General features: G+C 44.4%; 1 pseudogene; it reads right to left on the reverse strand.

Annotated features, from left to right (window-relative positions):
- Positions 1-5,040: 5,040 nt before the first annotated feature.
- LOC148356258 (U2 spliceosomal RNA) lies at positions 5,041-5,161 on the reverse strand (annotated as a pseudogene).
- Positions 5,162-7,569: the final 2,408 nt, after the last annotated feature.

Here is a 7,569-nt window from a genome sequence, read left to right on the forward strand (position 1 = left end):
TAGTCTGTGTAATACCCTGTGAAGCCCTTTGAGACTCTTTGTGATTAAGGGCTATACAGTGGGACTTCGCTACTTCGCGGTTCGACGTCCGCGGGTTCAGAGCTTCGCGGGTCTAAAAAATAATAATAATAAAATATATATATATATATTTTTTAAGCATTTTTGAAGGGGCGTTGCTACTTTGTTGTTCCACGTTCGCGGGTTCAGTATGGAAAAGCAGAAGAAAATACAAATACTGAAAATCACGGAAAAAGTAGTGAAAAGTATGGCAAACTAATGGGAATAATGGGAAGTATTATATTACAATGTATTGAAAAGTACTGAAAAACAACAGAAAAGTGTATAAAAATAATAATCATAAAATAAAATAATAAAAAAAAAAAAAGAGGCTACTTCGCGGATTTTCACTTTTCGCGGGTGGTTTTGGTCCCCATTAACTGCGATAACCGAGGGATTACTGTACAAATAAAAATGACTTGACTAGTGTGTGACGTCATCCATTCCGCTGCTAAACTACAACACAGCACCCCGAGGCCATCCTGTTAATCTGTTAATAAACAACAAAAGGATACTGCTGGAGGTGTGAATTTCCCTACGGGGATGAATAAAGAATCTATGTACCGTAAATTCCGGACTATAAGCCGCTACTTTTTTCCCTAACTTTCAACCCTGCGGCTTATTCAGTGATGCGGCCAATTTATGTCATTTTTTTAACGGTTGCCAGCGGCGCTCGAGTGTTGCTACCATTAACTGCCCTCTCAAACTCTTTGGGTGTACCGTCTTTCTTTATAAATATGTGTAACCCATGTATAATATGTATTTGCAACTGTATATTTTTGTAATGTATTTATTTGAGACACTTATTCTGATATGTTTTGCACGGGTGAACGAAAAATGTTGGGTGGAACAAACGCGGGGTGCCGAGTTTAAGTGGGGACCGCTAAAGGTGAGGGACAGACAAGGAAAGAAGAGGGGGTAAAAAGTTGGGTAAAGAAAAAGGAGTTGCGTGAGTAAATGTCTTCATCTGATGTATTTTTCCCACCCTTACCTTTGGAAATATATTCTTTTTTCCCTTGGGTTACTTTCAACGGGACCCGGACTGTGCAGGTCTGCATCAAACCTGAAGTACCGGTATCATTTTCCGTTCATTTTGCCGGCTGTGATTTTTGGACTGTGGACTTTAACGAAGGACATTTAGTTTCAATCGCGGGACTTGAAGTCGGGTTTGGTTAATTTTGTGTCTGAGTTACATGTTTAAATGTGGGCGCATGCGGCTTATATACAGGTGCGGCTTGTGTATGTACAAAATCGGATTTTCTCTTAAAATGTGGTGGGTGCGCTCTATAGTCCGGAATTTACGGTATCTATCTATCTATCTTTACTTGTATCGGATCGATACCATAAATAACAGATTCAGAATCAGATCTACTTTATTGTCATTCTAGTACACGTGTATACAGAACGAAATGTCGATGGATCTGACTCCCACAGTTTCCCTCAGTGTCCTTCAGTGTACAGATATAAATAAAGCTGTATTGTGTTATTTACCATAGTGCCGATAGTGCAAGAAGAGACGCTAACCAGATGTGCAAGATGGGCAGTCAGGTTAACAAGTCAGGTACACAGTACCATTATATTGTAAACAATAACACTGTAAGTAATAACACTGTAAGTAACAATAGTGCAGAGATCAAATGTGCAAGGAGTGGAAAGCTATAAAAAAACTGCCACTAGTGCAAAAGTCAAATTAGCAGCCGTTTAGATTTAAGTTAACTATATGTTAGATTGACCATTTAACAGTCTAATGGCCAGGGGGACTAGACTATTGCGGAGCCTGGTGGTCCTGCACCGCACACTGCAGTACCTCTTCCCAGAGGCTAGCAGAGTGAATAGTCCATGATGGGGGTGAGAGGGGTCCCCGGTAATGTTCTTAGCATGGGATAAGCAGCGCTTCTGGCCAATGTCCTGAATGGAGGGAAGTGTAGTCCCGATTATTTTCTCCGCTGTCCTCGTTACCCTCCTCACACTACCCCAGTCGGTAGCGCTGCAGCCTCCACACCACACAGAGATACAGCTGGTCAGGATACTCTCTATGGTGCCCCTGTAGAATGTGATGAGGGATGGTGGGGGCAGGTGGGCTCTCCTCATCCTCCGCAGGAAGTACAGGCGCTGCTGTGCCCTCTTAACCAGAGATGCAGTGTTCACGGACCAGGTGAGTTTGTTTGTGATGTGCACCCCTAGGAACTTGATACTGCTGACAACCTCCACAGCCTTGTTGTTGATGCAAAGTGGGGCATGGTTGGGCTGGTTTTTCCTAAAGTCGACAATGATCTCTTTAGTCTTGTCAACATTCAGGACCAGGCTGTTGTCCTTGCACCAGCCCACCATCTGCTCCACTTCCTCTCTGTAGGCCAGGTCGTTGTCATCCCTGATGAGGCCCACCACCGTTGTGTCGTCAGCATACTTCACGATGTGGTTTGTGGCGGACCTAGGGGCGCAGTCGTGTGTCATCAAGGTGAACAGCAAGGGGCTTAGGACGCAGCCTTGGGGGGAGCCCGTGCTGAGGTAGATGACATCTGAACTGTTCTGACCTATCCGCACAGATTGGGGTCTGTCACAGAGGAAGTCCAGCAGCCAGTTCCGCAGGGGGGTGTTGAAACCCAGAAGCCCCATTTTGTCTACCAGATGTTGTGGGATGATGGTGTTGAATGCTGAACTGAAGTCCAGGAACAGCATCCGCACATGGGTGTTCTTCTCCTCTAGGTGTGTCAGGCTCAGGTGAAGCGCAGAGGAGATGGCATCCCTGGTGGAGCGGTTTGTCCTGTAGGCAAACTGAAAGGGGTCGAACAGTATCGCTGAGCCCCGATTCCACCAGTCTTTCCTCAGTTGCAATCTCACCTTATCAATGGAGGCACTTAGAGCTTATTCCGCAGGCCAGGCTAGGACACCAGGACCTTATTTCCGAATCGAGGCTCGGCATTATCATTCATATTAAACAATATCCCGTCGGCACTTGCTCTCGGGGGAACAATATCACGGGTCAATCAATAATGCATCCTAAGTCCTATTTGAAATGGATACTTTGCCACGGCTCTGCGGGTATGGAGAAAATTAGCCTAGCTGGCTAAATAATCAGCTGAATTGCGGATATTTACCTCCTGAGAGGGTTGCTTAATATTGCAGGAAACATTTCTTATAAAAGGGAGGATAAGCAAACGCTTGTGAAGATAAGACCACGGCCATCAAGGAACGAAACGATTTTAGACTATCGCATGCCAATAATGGGGAAGCGTATGCATTAGTTAAAGTTCTGCTTTATTAGCCATTTACATAGAAATTGGCTTATTTTCGACCTGCTGAGGACTGCTTTGATGTACTTAAGGTTTTTTTTATAGGCTGGGAGAGAAGGTGGTATTGATTTGAAAGAGTTCTATGCTAAACTGGAATCACCATGATGGCTTTTTTTGACCTTATCTGTCACGGTTGCCATGGTGCCCAATTGGCGCCAGCTATGGCTCTTTCTGTCTTTTTAAGCTCAGTGCTTTCATTTTTCCTTTGTCAGTCCGTCAACGAACCTCTGCCCCGCAAGATGTGGGTTCTGACTCAGTCCTGTTTTCCTGTTGGTATTTCCTGTCCAGTATTGTTCCCGTTTATTTAGTCCTTGTAAATATCGGTTTTGTCATGATTACTGATTCGGGGCACCTGCGGCTGCCCCGTTGGCGCCAACATCCCTGGTCGCTGATTGGCTCCTTGCCACTTTTTAAACCCCCTGACTCCCCGTTACCGGCGTCCGATCGTTGCGAACCTTCAGCTCCAGCTAAGGCAAGCCTTCCGAACCTTACTCCCTGTTTTTGACTCCTGTACGTTTCCGTTTGATCACGTCTCTGCTCCTTCGCCCCGGGTAACCCGACCTGCTTTTCCCTCTTCGACACCGCTATCGCTCGCCAGAGAAGTGCCACTTCCGCGTCCCGAGCGACCTGCTCCCCACAATCAACGATCACTGGATCGTGGGTGCCAGCTCACGTCTCTTTTCAAATAAAACTAAGGAACGCAATTGGGTTCCTGTCTCCGTTCCTGGTTCATCACATGTTTCCTGTTTCGTTCCCGTCTAGTTTTGTCCCGTTTACTATTCTCTCCAGTTTTCGTTCCCGTCTTGTTTGTCCCGTTTTTTTTTTTCGATATCCTGTTCCATTATGAATCCTGTCTGTCCCGTCCTGTCCGGTATCGACCCCATCTGTCCGATATCTGGCTTGTGTGAGAACCTCACGCGTCTGGGTCCTGATCCTGTTCCGGTTCTTGACAAAAATGAATCTCAGCATGACGGGATTTGCACAGTGTCTAAACTTTGGTGATCAACCCAACCAGGGGGTTTTGGGGTTTGATCCAGTTGTCTGTCACAAGCTCTGGCTGCTGATAAGTACATCCAGTTGTAGGGCATTGATTAATTCATGCTGTTGCCTTTAAATATGCACAATGTGCTAATCCACAGAGACAAACGTTCCGTCCCGAGAGGAATACATGAGGCGACACACTGCCAAAGGAAACAGACCCACAGTGTTTAATTATTGAATAAGCCGGAAAATAATAATCAGCGACATGCGAGTGTGCTGTATGACTAGCGTGCACGGGGACGAGTGGACCTAGCGAAGTCCGCGTAAACAATTTTTGGGCTAATGATATAAACTTTATTTTATAGTGATTACCGTAAATTCCGGACTATAGAGGGCACCTGATTATAAGCCGCACCCACCACATTTTAAGAGGATAACCGCTTTTGTACTTACACAAGCCGCACCTGCATATAAGCCGCATGCGCCCACATTAAAACATGTAACACAATCAGGAAATTAACCCGAACCCGACTTTGGGTCCCGCAATTATAACTGAGGGGGGATTTTGTAAGGTTTATTGTTTTATGTTCTTTATCAATAATCCATATCAGCCAAATCATAATACGCTACAAAGCCAAGGGGCCGAGACACTTGCTCTCAGCCAAGAGGCCGAGTCAAGGTCCTAGCCACAGAGTCATGCAGCGATCAGTGCGAATGCACCGTTCCCGGAGGTTTTGCAATACCGGGCCGATGCGTGGAGTGGACAGAGCAAGCTCTTATTCCATCTCCGAATTGCAAAAATCAAACTGACAGCATTGCTGTATAGTTAACTGTAACTACCAGGTCCTGACCTGGCCCTGACCTGGCCGACACACCTAGAATTTGAACAAATTTATTGACACTCCAGCCCTTCATGATCATGGTATCTCCCCTGCCAGGTAAGTAGAACTGAATGTGAAGTACACAGTCCAAAAACAACAGCCGGCAAATTGAACGTGAAATGATACCGGTTACTTAAGATATGACGCAGACCTGCAGAGTCCGGGTCCCGTTGAAAATAATCCAAGGAAAAAAAAAAATATTTCCAAAGATAAGGGTGGGAAACATATATATCCACTATTGTCCGCTGCGTCCACAAACACGTGTCACCTTTACTCCACTTCCCATCAGCCCCCGTTGTATTCGCCCCTTCTTTTTGATTCGCCCGTGGAAAACATATCAGAATAAGTCTCTAAAATAAATACATTACAAAAATATACAGTTGCAAATACATATTATACATGGTTACATATGTTTACAAAGAAAGACGGTACACCGAGAGAGTTTTCAAAGCTTTAATAATAATATTATAACCTTCATCCCAAACCGTGTCTGTGAAGGGTAGCAAAACGCTACTAGGAACACGCTCGCAACTCAAGGAAACGGGCCTGTTAAAAAAATACGGTATTTGTAAAAATCATGGTAAACCGTGCTCATCTTCCTCCTAATAACTGACGTCATTAAAGTCGTCTTCCCCAGTATGGGAAAGAGACTTTGTCATATAGACGTCGGACTACGCTCCTTTATTCAAAATACGCTTGCAACACACTCGCATATATTCCACCGGTCTAAATCTTACCTTTTGTAATCGAGCGCCGCTGGCGGCTGTTAGAAAAAATACATAAATTGGCTGCATCACTGAATAAGCCGCAGGGTTGAACATATGGAAAAAAAGTTGCAGCTTATAGTCCGGAATTTACGGTAACGAAGATGCCAAAACGATCATTGGGTCATTTTAAAGCTTTGTTCAATTGTTTCCAGTCATATTAGTTAAAAATCTGCCAAACAGTTAAACAAGGCAATTGGTCGCGGTGAACAGAAATCACGGGTTACCTGGTACACATTTTGAGAATAGTGTTCCGAGTTCTGCTGGATTTTTTCTTAGAAAGTATTTTTAGATCATTTATTGTTTGGAGAGGATCATGACCGAAGCCCAACGTGAAGGTAGAGTCAGCATTGAAGGACAGAACATCACTAACCTCAGTTTTTGTGGTGATATTGCCCGATTAGTAGGAGAAGAACAGGAACTTGGAGATCTGGTCAATTGTCTGGACAAAGCATCAACCCAATATGAGATGGAAATCAGCACAAAGGTAAACAAAAGTCATGACCAAGACACCCAAAGTATCATCACAAACATCACCATCAATCACCAAGAGTTTGAACCTTCAACCAAATTTGAATATATATTGGAGCTGTCATATCAGAAGAGGGATCAGTACCAAGAATCATGGCCCGACTTGCTCAGTCAGTAGAGCATGAGACTCTTAATCTTAGGGTTGTGGGTTTGAGCCCCACATCGGGCGCCACTTATTTTGGAGAGATCGTCGTTGGGCGTCGCCCCATAAAATACGCAGAGAGGAGATATGGCAAAAAGGGAACACGCTTTATTGCATTCGGGACACGTTCAAAGTTGCCGACGTTCCAGACGTTCAACATTGGCTTTTATAGTGTTCTCAAATAAAGCTAAGAAATCTTGTGAAGGTCGTCTGCCCCGGCTCCCTCAGTATATCAACTTGTGACCTCTTGCAACAACGTCATCCCATGACCTTCACCCGATGCCTACATATTTATCATTAGTTATTATCCACATTCCACAACACAAGATAGCTGAAACAACAGCCACACTTGCCAGACCTAAACCCATTTGGAGGGACAAGAACATAGCAGTGAAATCAAAGGTCAGACTCATGCAAGCACTGGCTAGATCTTCTTCTACATTTGCAAACAGGGACTATAGCAAAACTGGAAAGGAAAATCCAGACCATGAAGATGCCATGCTACAAAAAACTTCAAGGCATCAGCCACATAGCCCATCTAAAAAACAAATCAGTGCGCAAAACCATCAGGGTGCAGGGCGCTACAATGGGAACGTTGACAAAACAGTCAGATGATTCAGTCCAACTGATTACCCCCTTAACATTCCCAAAGCTTGCAAAGAAGCAAATACGTGTCGTAGACACGTGCGGATGCGGTGTCCGTACGATGTCACTCAAATGCATCGTTCCAAATATCATTCGGAAGGTTAAAGTCTTGGGATTCAAGAAATGCCAACCATTCCTTAGTTTCTATTTTCTTCTTCGCTCGCAACTTTACTGTGCATATGACAATAAACACTTGGAATTGAGTTGAATTCGCTCAACTCATCACAGCAACATCAAGATCGTTCTAAAACAAGATACCGGGAAAATATAAAGCC

The sequence above is a fragment of the Urocampus carinirostris genome, chromosome 11, assembly GCF_059441175.1.
Source record: "Urocampus carinirostris isolate Australia breed hairy pipefish chromosome 11, RoL_Ucar_1.0, whole genome shotgun sequence".
In the NCBI taxonomy this organism is placed as follows: domain Eukaryota; kingdom Metazoa; phylum Chordata; class Actinopteri; order Syngnathiformes; family Syngnathidae; genus Urocampus; species Urocampus carinirostris.